At 51.6% G+C, this 14972-nt stretch overlaps 1 protein-coding gene across 2 annotated transcripts in view; it reads left to right on the forward strand.

Annotated features, from left to right (window-relative positions):
• Positions 1-1214: 1214 nt before the first annotated feature.
• The window catches only part of ELF4 (E74 like ETS transcription factor 4), a 41614-nt gene continuing 27856 nt past the window's right edge, over positions 1215-14972 (forward strand). Inside the window, exon 1 of one of the 2 annotated variants that reach the window (XM_041000019.1) lies at positions 1215-1513. The gene's annotated coding sequence lies outside the window, so the exon portion shown is untranslated. Of the gene's footprint in view, positions 1514-1651; positions 1792-14972 lie in introns of those variants that run through there. The other variant, XM_041000018.1, reaches the window with a different exon arrangement.

A 14972-nucleotide genomic window follows, 5' to 3' on the forward strand; every position in this document is an offset into this window, starting at 1 on the left:
CTGGGAATAGAGATCCAGGTGTGTCTGATGTCGGAAACCGCTGAGCTTTTAGCAAAATGGGAAACCGTGCTGTAATCCGTTGCTACCTTGCCACTCCATCACTCCTGTTCCCCAGCCGCGAACGCAAGACTAGCCTTTTATAAGGCCCCAGGGAGCAGGTGGATGCTCCTAGCTGAGCAGGTCCTTGAACCTCAGGCCCTTTGACCACCCCTAGCCCCTTAGGGACCCCTCCTCTCCTGCCCCCCAAGACAGAGGGGTGGTGGCTATCCCCCTTCAGCTTTGCTGCTCACTGCCTGGATGGGTTCCTCCTCCAATTCCCAGCCGACTCTCCTGGAGCTGTGGGACCCGGTGGAGAGGTGGGAGGGAGGAGGGCCTGCTGTGGGCTCTGAGGGAGGCCACAAGAGGGAGCAAAGGGTGACGGAATGGCCGACTGGGCTTCAAGTGGATGCCTCAAGTACAGAGGCTTCGTGGCTTTGAACTGGAGGGGGAGAGTGGGCACCGACTTGCCCCCAGCACTCCAGCTACACCTGCTGGGCCAGCCCTTTCCCCTGATTGAAGCCCTACGCTTACTTCTCTAGAGGTCCCCCCAATTTCGCAGACACCCCCAACTTGCATGAGATACTCCACTATATTGAATAGTAACCTCTGAGACCTCCCAGAATGCGGGACTCACCCACTGGCTCGCCTGCAGGGGATGTGTGGTGAGGGGTTTCTCTACACAGCTGGAACTGAATAACATCTTGTACAGGGTTCCGGGTCAATGGGGTCAAGGAAGCCAGCCCAGGGCGCCAGCCACCAGGAGGCTTGGAGCATTCCTGGGGGTCTCAGGTGGGGGGCTTCCAGCCGGCCAGAGCGAAGTCAGTCCGTGCTGAGTGCCACGCGAACCGAAAGGGGTGGGGGTTGGTGGTCCGTCGGCCAGGGTAGCGGCACGCGCTGCGGGCTCTGCGTGGAGCCCTGTCCTCACTGTGCCTCTGGGGGCGAGCGAGTCGCGAGGGGGAAGCCGCGCGGAATTACGGGCCTCTGGCAGGGCTCCCCTTGCCTTGCTGGCGACCGCGGCGGGCTAGGGGGTGGAGGGGCGCTGTTTCCACCGACCAGTCTCGTCCCTCCCTCCCTCCCCACCCCGCCCGCGGTCCCTCCCGTCGGTCCCTCCCTCCCGGCCGGCCTCCTTCGCGCCCGCCCCAGACGCCGCCTGCGGGGACGTGTGTCTGTGTCTCTAGTGCAATTTCCCCTTTCGCTCCGCAGTCTCAGCGTAGGTCTCCGCTGCCTTGCGCCCCCTGCCCGGGCGCCCGGCGGTCACTTCCCTGGGCCCGGCGTCCACCCTGCACCCCGAGGGTTCCCCAGTTCGTCTCCTCCCCACCTCCCACCGCCACCCTTAATCCTGGGATCATTTTTATCAGGGGCGCCACCGCCTCACCCAGTATTTGCATCTCGCCCTCCAACTTGCCATTGGCGGCGCGACGTGTGGGAGAGCCCTGCGCCTTGCCCGCTCGGACCAGCCTGCCCCGGCGCCGAGGTGAGTCACGGGCGCGGGGCGGCGGGGGCAGGCGGGCAAGGGAGGGAAAAGAGGGAGGGAAGGAGGGCGGGGGACCGCGGCCCCGGCGGCCGCGGGGACCGACCGGGTGCCGCGCTCAACTTCCACTTCTCCTTTTGCCGGCGCCCTGCTCCCGGCGCCACTTGCCGGCTGGGCTTCTAAGAGGGGAGCAGGCAGGCTGGCGGGGCTGGGGACCCCGCGTGGGGATCCCTGGAGCAGAAAGGGTACCACGGCGGCCCACGAAGACAACTCGGCCTCAGGTACGTCGATGGCGGCGGTTCTTTGGAGTTTTCGGGGACCTTGAAAAGTTTGTTTCAGGGCGGGACAGAGGGCGATGGGGGCCCCCTTGCAGAGGCGGGGGCCCGGGAAGGGGTGGAAAAGCAACAAGCAGCGTGGGGAGTTGGCTCCGTGGCCTCGCCCTACCGCAAGTAAGCACTTGGAAAACGTGGGCTTGTGCTCCAGGGCCAGATTTGGACTCGATTCTCCGAGTCCCAGTGAAAGGCCAGTTTTCCCGCGCCTCGGGTAGTCCGGATTCCGTGAAGCAGCCCCCCCATCTCGTTCCACCCCACCTCCTAAAACTCTGTGCTTGTGGGCAAAGAGACTGGGTGGATCGTGGAGGGGCTGGCGGGGGGGGGGGGACGACGATCGATCAGACAGACTCTAGCTAGTCCAGGGCAAGGCGCTTGAGGGTCGCACTCCAGCTCACCAATCCTGGGGCTTGGATAACTGGATCAGCCAGATAGAGACCTCTTGGCAGGGTCCGGAGTTTCCGTGTGAGCAAGCCGCCGCAGCCTTCCCAGCTCCGCGTTCCCGCTCTCCTCGCTTCTCCCGCCCGGCTGCTTCCTCCCCCTGCTGCCGCCAGGGCGTCTTCCTCAAGGCGCGGGGTCCCCTGACGCCAGCGCCTTGCCTTTGGGAGTTTGGGGGAACTGCCGAGGCGGTTGTAGCTTTATGAATTCACAACCCACCCACTACCCCCACTCTTAGTGTCATCCCATCGCGCCGTAACTCTGCTGCTCCCCCCCACTTTTTTTTCTCGTTTGTACACTGTGGAGACATGGGCTTCCTAAACAGTCACTGTCTGACCCCATTGGCACCTCAGCTCTGACCCCCAACCTCACAACCCACACACCATCCCCTCTTCCTAACGGAGGGATCTGAGGTCCTTTTGATTGCTGTCCCCTCATCCCTGCGCCCCAAATAGAGGCCTGTCTGGTCCAGCAGCTTCTTTGAGTTAATGTTTGACAGTTCATTGTGGCTAATCATTTTAATTAGCTCTTAAAGTGGGAAGGAACAGTTAACCTTGGACTTCTCGATTTTGGCCTGGTGGGGCCTCAAATGGGAGGAGTCCCAAGGAGGTGGGGAGGCAGGAGCAGAAGTGAGGTCACCACCCGAGGGCCTGAGCCACTACAGCCCGCCCCAACAGCTGGCGGGCACGCCCAGTGGAGATTCAGCCCCTAGAGCTGACCCCTGGCCTTGGTGCCAGCTTGGAGGGAGGTGAAGGGAACAGATTGAGCCCTACCCCGCCTTGTTCGGAAGACAGGACACTTTGGCACTGAAAATGCTCAGTGAATACGGATGCCCAGCTCCAATGCCTGTCCCTCTTATTAGTTAGCCAAAGCCTTTCCAATCACATTGTTTTCCTAAGCATTAAGTCAGTGTCACCCGCACCCCCCCCCCCAGCACAGAAACAGTGCTGGAGGACTGATTTGTGAATTCGGTGTAGGCTGTGTGGGATGGGGAGAATTTCCAATTGCTGCCAGCCCAGTGTTGTCAAGAGGCTACCTTGTATGCAGTTGGCTCTGGGGCTAGATCTCAAACCTGGGATGCCGTGTTGGGGGCACGAGGAGGGAGGGGAGGATGGGAGAGCCAGAGGCAGACCTTCACGTTGCCACCATCGTCCCCCTGCCTCTTGCTGTAAGCCAAAGGAGTGGCTTGTTTGCAGCTATGCCTGGCATTCCTCCCTCTGCTGCCTGATGTTTGCTCCGTGGCTGCCCTGGGCCTGGCGCCCACCGCTGGACAAGCCTGCTTGAGGGGGTGGGGACATCCACTGGGACCACTCCCATTCCTAGCACTAAATGGTTGCACCGCGCAGTGTGTCTGCTTTGTCACAGATTGAGATGTAAAGCTGAAGGCATTAATGTGTGCATACATTGGAGCTTTTGGCCTGTAGCGTCCCAGCTAGCTGCCGGCTAAAAGAGTGATGTTCCCACTGGACTCTGCTTCTAAACCTGGTCTTGGGAGCTTCCACCACAGCCCACCTCCCTGACTTTCTCATTGTACCTCCAGCCCCTTACCTCCATGTTGAAATTCTAGCTTGTCGCTTCCTTCCTAGCCGATCTTAACCAGCTGTGTGCCTCAGTTTCATCATTTGTCAAGCAAGTGAGCCCTACCTCACAGAAGGTGGTAGTGAGGGTCAGGTACTAGGCTATATCCATATCTGCTGGCTTTTAAAACAGTACAGCGTGGCTTACAGTTAGCGTGAACTGGCACATTGCTATTGTCTCGCGCTGTGCCTGAACTTCACGTCTAGGATTGTGTGTATCACCCTGTGTGAGCCCAGGGTTGGTAGGGGAGGCAGAGAGAGTGGCTAACACATCAATATGGATAGCCATAATTGAAATCCTGAACCAGTGTGGGGAGCTCAGGCACTCTAGATCTGGGCCCCCCCCTTGCCTGGGGACCCCTGGTGAGGTTGGCTCTGGGATTTGAGCCAATGAGCGATGGGAAAGTGGGACCTTCTCAGGCTTCAGCTATGGCTGCTGCTGTCCACCACCCCCACGCCAACATCCTTGTAGCCCCCTGAGGCAGTTGAGCTTCTCTCTGCCACTTGGCCAGCCTCTCCTGGCATTCCTCCTCCCCCCTGCTGAGCTGGGGCAAGCCTGGGGCAGCCTTTTCTTCCCAGGCCTGGGCGTGACCCCACAACCTGTGCCTGCTTTTTCAAAGCTGCAAAGAGGTTTCTAGCTTCTCTGTCAATTTATTCCCTCTGCGCTTTTCCGCCTGCAAACTAGTTCCATAGGCGAGAAGGGAAGTTTGTGTGACGTACCCAGAATCCCATGGGCGCTTTCCTAGGGGTCAGGGGCCTTTCTCATCAACACCAAATCTCCGGCCGCTGAGCCCTGTCTGTGTGCTGTAATAGGGCCGAAGCTGCTAATGCCCTGTGCCTCGGGCTCCAGCACTGGTTGCCAAGAAACTGCTGATAGGAGTGCTTATGAGGGTTCTGACCTCCTAGGGGCTCCCGAGTTTCAATTCAACAGACGTTTATTAACACCTACTGTGTGTCCAACCTGTACTGGGGCGCTGTGGGGGAGCCGAGAGGGAAGGAGGCGGAAGAGATGACTAAGACACTGAAACAATCAGAGGCGAGGACAAGCGGGCGGGCCGGTGGCTGGTCAGGTGCTAATTGTGCTCCTCGGGGCAGAGGCCAGCGCAGCGGACGGGCCTTGTGAGGTCAGCAGCAGCTGGAGGAGGGTTAGGCGAGGCAAGGCTTTGTCAGGGATGCGAGGGACGACCAACCTTGAAGGGGGAGGGGGAGGGTGGGAGACTTGAGGGGCAGGGGAAGGCAGACCTCAATAGAAAAGGGAGAAAAGACCGCCTTTCTATTCCCTGGCCATCGGCTGACCTTGGAAGCTGGGCATGATTGTTGGGCAAACGCATGTGGCATAAAAGAGCAGGTCAGGGTGTGTGGGTTAGCTCAAAGTGGAACCCCATCTCCACTCCAGGAGTTACAAAGTGATGGGCCCAGCTGGAGCTCCCAGCCTCTATTGAGAAAACACACGGGGTGGGTGGCCAGGCTTCCCTGCCACCCAGGCAGAGGGTATTTCATTTTTAAAAACCCCTCCCATTACACACACACACACACACACACGCACGCACGCACGCGCAGAGCGGGGGGTGGGGGGGTGCCCTGGGGACTGTGGAAGGAGTGCACTTCATTCTCCCTGCAGCCCGCCACTGCCCATCCTTCAGGGACAGGAAAACTAACCGCAGGTGTTCATGGCAGATGTGGGCTGGCTGGATCCCACTTCTCCCCAGGCGTTCCGGGACTTTTCTGGAAGCGCAGGGGTTCAGGTAGAGGACAGAGTTGTGTGTGTAAGAGCTCTGCCTGGGCTCACCAGGGACCTGAAGGCCAAAGACTTGCTCAGGTTTCTGCTCAGACCACCAAGGACAAGCCACGTATTTGTGTTGCTGCCCTTGTGTCTCCAAGGGCTAGGCGTGGACAGGGCTTGTCTCTTAGTGGGTTTAACTGGCTGTAAGTACCCAGACAGCTGCTACACACACACACACACACACACACACACACACACACACACACACATTCATTTGTGCTCTCTTGATCCATCTCCTGCTCAGCACATCTCAACACAAAAGGGACAAGTTGGAGTCCTCTGGCCTCTTGGTAGGGAAATGGTGTCCTAAAGTGAGCATCTTGGCAAAGAGACCCCAAGGTTGAGAATGTGGGCCAGGCAACAGGGAAGGGTATTTCATGCAGGCCAAGTTCTAGAACATTTCTTAGAGAGAGGCTAACATGAAGTCAGAGCTTTAGCAGTTTGCCTCAGTTGGGTAAGCTTTGCACTGGCTTCCTACCTCCTCTGTGGGCTTCTTTTTTTTTTTTTCTTTTTTTTTCTTTGGTCATCCCACACTGGCACTTCCTGCCTCTGAGTCCACTTGCCCTCTCTGAAACTTCTTTTCCTCTTCTGATCTGATCCAACAACCTTTCCAAGCAGTGTTATTGTCTAGACAAGGAAGAACGCATACTCACTGCTGCTGTCCTGCATCTACTGCTTACTGGCTGCATCTACGCACTAAGTCTGGATGAGATGATAAACATAAAGGCCCAGCGCAGTGCCTGGCACTCAGGAACTACGTAACAGCTGTTCAATGTTGTCATTACTCGCATGGTTGTTATTGTTGTTCCTCTCCTTTCTCCTCCACATACCCTTGAGTTTTCCAAGTGCCTGGGATAGACCACACCTATGGCAGTGCCGGCAGGACAAGCAGCACCCATTTTGGAAGCCCAAGGGGACCATTTTATAGGTTTCTCTGCTAACTTTATGTTGGCTTCGCTGTCACACAGAATAAGGAAGGTGCATGTCTTAGAGAGAGAGAGTAGGATTGAAGCTACAGGCATCAACAACCTCTGTTTTTCTCCCTCACCCCTCCCCACCCCAAGTGCCTTCGCTGCTGAAACACAAAAGAGTTGCCTCCCCACATTAGTGGGTCTGTTAGTACCCTACGGGAAGTCAGCTGGCCGGCTACAGCTTCCCCTGGCCCCCTGTACTGCAAGACATGATGAGTCCATTTCTGGACCAATGGTCAGAGGGCATGGATAGGCCAGGATAAAGGAGATCACGTCAGGACCACCCCTGAACACAACACACACACACACACACAGGTCCACAGGTCCTTGGTTTGCCATCTTCCAGGTTAGAGCTGCTAGGCCTGGGAGGCAGGGAGGATAGGCAATTCATCTTACTCTCCCTAGATTTCTGATGAGATTTCTGATGACCTGATAACAAGGAGACACTTAGACATGCTCCTTTTCCCATAATACCCCCTGAGGATAGCAGCTCTGTAGACACCGGAAGAATCTACATGCAGAGAGCACCTGCCTTGGTAAGCCATCACTTTCTTTGGCATCCTATTGATCCTAACAAAAACACAAGAGGCCTAGGTACCTCCCTGGAAGGGTCTCAACCCAATTCTAGAGCCCTTCATACATAGCGTGTGAGAATGGGCATGCCAACCAATCCAAGGCACAGAACGTGGGCCCAGCTTGTGGTGAGGGATCCTTCAGCTTATTTTGAGGAAAGGCATGCTTCTCTTGCCTCAGCTGCACTGGGGATGGCTTCCTGAAGGCCAGAGGGCAGATGGCCTTTCAAAAGAGGAAAGAGAGACATGGGTGGTGCTCTCGGGGCATTCCGGGCTGTCCTGGGGCTGAGTACGAGAGGAACGGAACATAAAACTCATTAGAATCAGCACTTGCAGTCAGTTCCCGATTCCAGGCTTGCTTCTGTGGGTGGCCCCCCAGGAATGCGTGGGTAAGTTTTTATTGTTATTATTATTGTTTGTTTTGGGGATTTATTTCTTTATGGTGCTAGTGCCATAGCTCAACAAGCTAATCTCCCACCTTCAAGTACTGGCATCCCAAATGGGCAATGGTTCATGTCCCAGTTGCTCCACTGTTTATCCAGGTCTCTTGCTTTATGGACTAGGAAAGCAGCGGAGAATGGCCTATGTTTGCGACCCTGCACCCATGTGGGAGACCTGGAAGAAGCTCTTAGCTCCTGGTTTCAGATCAGCCTAGCTGTGACTACTGCTGGTTTAGGGATTAAACCAGCCGATGGAAGACCCCTATGTCTCTCCTTCTCTGTAAATCTGTCCTTCCAATACAGATTTACAGAGGAGAGACAGATAAAAAAGATCTGTCCACTGGTTCACTCCCCAAGTGGCTGCAACAGCTGGAGCTGAGCAGATCCATAGCCAGGAGCTTCTTCTGGGTCTCCCATGTGGGTGCAGACTCCCAAGGCTTTGGACCTGTCCTTGACTGCTTCTCCAGGCCACAAGCAGGGAGCTGGATGGAAAGTAGAGCAGCTGGGATACAAACAGGCACCCATATAGGATCCCGATGGATTCAAGGCAAGGACTTTAGCCACTAAGCTTCTGCGCAGAGCCTGCAAAAGTAAGTCTTTAAGAAAACAAACAAAAAGATTTGTTTATCAGAAAGACAGAGTTACAAAAAGACCGGAAGAGACATACAAGAGAGAGATCTTCCATCTGCTGATTCACTCCCAAAATGACCACAATGGCCTGGACTGGGTCAAGTCAGAAGCCAAGATCTTCTTTCAGGTGTTTTACATGGAGCTCAAGGACCTAGGCCATCCTCTGTTGCTTTCCCAGGCACGTTAACAGGGAGCTGGATTGGAAATAGAGTAGTATTCTCACAGGAGAGTGACAATGCAAAGGGGACACAAGAAAGGCTTACTGTTATCGTTACTGCTGTTGCTGTTGTTGTTGCCGCTTTATCCAATCTGAGGACCTTTCTCTTTCTTTTTAGTCAACAGCTTTATTGAGGTGATATGGACGCATAATAAAATGCACGTATTTGTCAGCGTTCAATTTGACCATAGCTGACACATGTCTCTACTTCGCACAACCGTCACCACAATCGAGTGAATGTAGGTGTCCCTCCCAGGAAATGACCTGTGGCCCTCGGAGAGCCCTCCTCCCCATTCGGAAGCCATTGCTGCTCCACTCTCTGGCAATAGAGATGAGTGCGCATGCTCTATGAAATTGTGCTCTCTTGTGCTCTGCCGTCTCAGTGTGTGCATATGACATTCATCCACACTGTTGATACATCACCATTTCATTTCTTTTTCTTGCCAGGTGGCATTCCAATGTATTGATAGATCACACATTTTCCACTCATCAGTGGATGGACACTGTTTTTTTTTTTTTTCCAGTCTGTATCTACTACAAACAGCTGCTCTGAATAGCTGTCTACAAGGCTTTTTATGGCCCTGTATTTCCTTTGCTCTGGGTTAAATTCCTAGGAGTTGAATGGCTGAATCATAGGGTTGTATAGATGCAATGTTTTTCTCAAAAGATGTATTTTTTAAAGGATTTATGTATTTTATCACTCATTTTATTTTTATTTGAAAGGCAGAGTTACAAAGAGAGAGGGAGGAACGGATAGAAGGTCTTCCATCTCTTGGTTCATTCCTCAAATGGCCACAACAACTGGAACTGAGCTGAGCTGATTTGAAGGAGCTAAGCAGCCAGGGCCTCCTCCTGGGTCTTCTGTGTGGGTACAGACCCAAGGACTTGAACATCCTCGGCTGCTTTCCAGGCACAAATAGGGAACTCGATTGGAAGTGGAGCAGTCTAACTTGAACCAACATCCACATGGGATGCTAACACCACAGGCAGAGAATTAGCCTACTATGCCACAGATCCCTTATTTATTTATTTATTTGAAAGACAGAGTTGCACACACACAGACAGAATTTGAGTCTTCCATCTACTGGTTCATTCCCCAAATGGTTGCAACAGCCAAGGCTGGGCCATACTTGAAAAAGAAGCTTTTTCCTTGTCTGCCACTTGAGTACAGGAGCCCAAGCAGCTGGCCCAGCCTCAATTGCTATCCCAGGTCACCAGCAGTTAGCTGAATTGGAAATGGGCAGCCAAGACTCAAGTGGATTCCCAGAGTCACAGGAGACAGCTTTACTAGCTGCAGCACAATGCCTGCCCCTTAGGTTCAATTTTTAAAGAAACTGTCAATCCAGCATGGGGGCTCAACAGGCTAACCCTCCGACTGCAAGTGCCAGCATCCCATTGGGCAGCAGTTTATGTCCCAGCTGCTCTGCTTCCAATCCAGCTTCCTGTTTGTGTGGCCTGGAAAAGCAGTGGAGATTGGATCAAGTGTGTGGGTCCCTGCACCCATGTGAGAGACCCAGAAGAAACTCCTGGCTTCAGATCAGCTCATCTCTGGCTGTTGCAGCCATTTGGGGAGTGAACCAGCAGAAAGAAGATCTTTCTTTTTGTCTCTCCTGCTCTCTGTAAATCTACCCTTCAATAAATAAATCTTTTCCAAAGTGACTGCCTTTTTCCATTTGCACCAGCAAGGTATGGCAGTCCTGGTTGTTCCACATACTCCCTGACACTTGTTATATGTTGTTTTTACTGGTCACCATTCTTACAGGTGTGCCATGCTAGCCTGCTGTGGTTTGCATTTGTATTTCCCTAAATCTTGATGAACATCTTTCTGTGTACTTCTCATCACTCATGCATCTTCTTTGGAGAAGTGTTTGTTTCCATCTTTTGCCCATTTGGAACTGAGTTGTTTGTATTCTTGTAGTTGGGCTTGAAGAGTTCTTTAGGTATTCTGGAGATAAGACCTTGATCAGCTATGTGCTTTGCAAAATCTGTGCCCGGGTCTGGTTTATCTTTCCAGTCTCTCCACAGTATCTTTTGATGAGCAGAGGTTTTTTATTTTGCTGAAGTACAACCAACTCATTAGTTTCTCTAATGGCTCAGATCTCCTTGCCCAGTCCTAGGTCACAAATATATTGTCTTACATTTTCTTTTTAGAATTTGGCTAATGTTAGGTTTTATGTTTTGGTCTGTGATCCAGTTTGAGTTCATTTTTCTGTTTGAGAGGTCTGAACCCTAACTCTCTGTTTTTCTTTTTTTGTTTGTTTTTAAAGATTGACTTTTAAAATGTTTTGAATGTCAGAGTTACAGAGACAGGAGAGAGAGAGTGAGATCTTCCATCTGCTGCTTCACTCTCCTAATGGCCACAACTGCCAGAACTGGGTGGTTCCAAAGCCAGGAGCTCCCACATGAGTGCAGAGGCTCAGGCCCTTGGATCATCTTCTGATGCTTTCCCAGATCATTAGCAGGGAGCTGAATTGAAAGTGGAGCAGCTGGTGATATAAACCCATATGGATGCCAGCATCCCAGGTGGTAGCTTAATCTTCTATGCCACAATGTTGTCCCCTCTGCTTTTCTGCTTAAATATGGATATCCAGTCACCCTAACACCACTTGTTGAAAAAGCTATCAGCAGTCTATTACTACTGTTACTGAAATGTGGCAGCTAATTTCTGGGCTATATTTTATTCCATTGGTTGATCTATTTTTTAAAATCTCCACATCAATCTCAAGAGCTTTGATCACTGTTGCAATTCCATATGAACTTTACAGTCAGGTCGTTTGAATTGTTTCCTTTTAATATTGATACTATTAGCATTAATTGTTTTGATGGCCATTGTTTGCCTTTGCTTCTGTGATCTTGTTTTACAGTAGTAATATTTGTCCCTGATGTCATTGTTGTTTTGGATAGTACTTATCTTTATATTGATATTCTTGAGCTTAAGAGTCCATTCACTTTATCATGAATTGTAAAATAGGATTGTTTATTATTTGTTCTTTTTTTATAGCAAATTGTTAGCCAATGGGTCCTGGTTTATCTGCTCTATACATCACTGTATTTTTATTTTATTTTAAAAATATTTATTTTTATTTGAAAGATTTTACACAGATAGAGAAGTTCTTCCATCCACTAGTTCACTCCCCAAATGGCCAGAAATTTCCAGGACTAGAGCTATCCTCTGTTTTGCCAGGCCATAAGCAGAGAACTGGATCAAACCTGGAGCACGTGGAACACGAACTTGTGCCCATATCAGATGCTAGCACCACAGAACAGAGGATTAACTTGCTGGGCCCCACACATCATTTTATAAATACAAGACATAATCCTCTTTCTTTCATTTAAAAAATATTTTTATTTTGAAAGGCAGATTTGAGAGGAGAGACAGGGAAAGATCTTCCACCTGCTGGTTCACTCCCCAAATTGCCGTGATAGCTGGAGCTGAGCTGAGCTGATCTGAAGCTGGGAGCCAGGAGTTTCATCTTGGTCTCTCAAGTAGGCCCAGGGTCCCAAGACTTTGGCCATGTCTGCTGCTTTCCCAGGCCATTAGCAGGGAGCTGGATTGGAAGTGGAGCAGCCGGGACATAAACCAGTGCCCATATAGTATGCCGGAGTTTAAGGGTGATGGATTAGCCTACTGTGCCACTGCATTGTCCCCACATACATCACTTTATATATGTCACTTATAATCTCTTTTCAACCTGGTCTGTATAGACAACAAAAGGATCTGCAAATAAAACTTTATCCTTGGGCTCTGCATGATAGCCTTGTAACTAAAGTCCTCACCTTGCACACGCCAGGATTCCATATGGACGCTGGTTCATGTCCTGGGCAGCCCACTTGCAATCCAGCTCCCTGCTTGTGGCCTGGAAAAGCAGTTGAGGACGACCCAGACCCTTGGGACCCTGAACCATGTGGGAGACCTGGAAGAAGCTGCTGGCTCCTAGCTTTGGATCAGCTTGGTTCCAGCCATTGCGGCCGCTTGGGGAGTGAACCAATGGACGAAGATCTTCCTCTGTGTCTCTCCTCCTCTCTATCTGCCTTTCCAATAAAAATGAATATCCTTTTTGTTAAAAGTTTATCCTCATGGAACTCTCCTAATAGCATATTAGCTCTGAGACCCAGTCTAGCATCACAGTGTCTTCCCTGAGGGTTTGCTGATCAGAAGGCCAGCCAGGGTGGGAGCATCTTGACTTTGTACATAAGGAGAAGGCTTGGATCATTGAATGACCTTCCCTTCCCAAGGTTGCCTACAATAGATGACTGCAGCTGGCATGGGTTGCCCCTAACAGAGTCTTGGAGCAAAAGAGAAGTAATGTTGGAACGCTGGTGACCTCCACCCTCTCTCTCTATACTTTGTAGTCCTAGGATCTCTTGGGATCTGTGATGTCTTTTAGAGGGATATCACCTGAGTTGAGATTTTATGGGAATTTCATTTGTGAATGCCCAGACCTGTGTTCATCCAAAGAGCAAATGGGCTTGGATCTCATCAGTTTGACTCGCTGCCAGGGCAGCAAGAGATGCACTTGAAATGATGGAAGAGCAATACAAGACTATGTGGGGACTAAGAAACACTGTGATAGAGCGTGAAGTTTAGAGGAAGGGGCTCTGGCAACAGGGTGTCATCCGGCAGTTCCACGGCACTGAGGAACTTGCTTGGGGCCCCTGCCTTAGCAGCAAGGGCATGGCAGGCCTGAGAAACTCTGTCAATGAGCCTGGAATGCTCCCTCAGGGGACCCGAGAGGAGACCACTGGGCTTGAAGCCCAGGCTGGAGTTGGGAAATCATGGGAAACGAGGCTGAGTAGGTAGGGTGGGGTCAGACTGCAAAGGACCTTTGCAGAGCAAGATGATGAGTTTGCACTCAGAGGCCCTGTGCAGTGGGGCCGGTGAGGCCACAGCCGTGGATTTTCATGTGTGTCCTTGAGCAGGAGTTGGCGCCAGCTCAGAGGCCTGGGGAGGAGCTAAGCAGAGGCAGGGTCGGACCTGGAACTTGATCCTGCCCACTCCCAGTCCTGTGGGCTTTCTGCTGCATCAGGCCTCTCGTTCAGCTTTTCAAAGGCCCTTTCACATCCACTCCATATAGCTTCCTGTTAACAGAGACCCTGGTGGTGGAAAATAGATGGTGAAAGCCAGCTGGCTTTGTGGCTGTGGTTGCGACAAGAGGCAGCCCCCGAGCAGCACCCCAGCTCATCTGACCGCTGGCCTGCCTCCCTGTACACCCTGGAAGGCTTCTCTAGGTGATAGCATGCTAGCCCATGACGGTGTCTTATAAGAAAAATGTGATGTGTTGGGGCGAGGGCCATGGTGTAGTGAGTTAAGCCTCGGTTTGTGCCGACATCCCCTGTGGGTGCTGATTTGAGTACCGGCTGCTCCGCTTCTGATATAGTTTCTTACTGTTGTGCCTGGGAAAGCAGTGGAGAATGGCCCGAGTGCTTGGGCCCCTGTGTTCATGTGGGAGACCTAGAAGAAGCTTCTGGCTCCTGGCTTCAGCCCAGCCCAGCCATGGCCATTATGGATGCTAAGGGAGTGGGAGAGTGAATCAGCTGGTAGATCTGTCTCTCCTTCTCTCCATGTGTAAATCTGCCTGTCAAATAAATCCAAAACAATGAAAATGTTTTGAGTGAGATGATGCATTAACCTGATGTCAGGTGTTAGCATGTTCATACCAAATGGATTTTGATTTTCCTGAGTGGTAGGAAAGTTCATTTCTAGGTAGATAATATAGTAATTTGGAAGCTATAAGCCTTTGTCATTTAAAGATAGAGGTGGAGAAGGGGCAGAAATCTTCCATCTACTTTGTCTTTACACAAATGTCTACATTTGTCAGGCCAAAGAAGCCAGGAGCTAGGAATCCATCAGGGTCTCCCATGGGCATTGCAGGGACTCTGCTCCCTCCACATGTTACTAGAAGTAGAGCCTGGCGTCCAGGTATCTGGGCATCCGGAGCAGGGCCTCACCCACTGTGCTAAATGCGCATGCCTGAATGCTCTGGAAGGAAGGAAAGAGAGTTGGGGTCCTGCCAGCTGCTAGGGTCAGTAATCCTGCGAGGAGCCCCGGGGAGTATAGATCCTCTTGTGGAAGAGGTCTGAGGCTGCAAGAAACCGTGTGACATGGCTTGCCTGCGACTATATGGCCCACTAATGGCAAAATTAACCTTCACAGAAGTTTTCTGAACTTTCCCACCCAAGTGCCCCTACTGAATTGTATTCCAGAGACCTAGAAAGGACAGTCTTCTAAAATGTTTTTGAAGTATAGCATTTAATCTGAAGTGTGTTTTAATGTGTCTCAAACACATTTAAAATGATTTATCTGTGCACAAAATGGAAGCCCCTGGAAGGTGAACTGGTTTTGAACTGTGGCATTGAGTCCTAGTCTGCGACCTGGTCAGCTGTAGAAAGCAGGCCCTTGAACCTGTCCCTGACATGGGCAGGTCAAAAAGAACTGTCAGGATTCTAGCACAAAGTATCTGGAAGGAAAACCCATTGCCCACAGCATCTTCTTTTGCCTCCTGTC

Source organism: Ochotona curzoniae, unplaced genomic scaffold (genome assembly GCF_017591425.1).
Source record: "Ochotona curzoniae isolate NIBS_2020 unplaced genomic scaffold, NIBS_Ocur_1.0 scaffold_1852, whole genome shotgun sequence".
NCBI lineage: Eukaryota > Metazoa > Chordata > Mammalia > Lagomorpha > Ochotonidae > Ochotona > Ochotona curzoniae.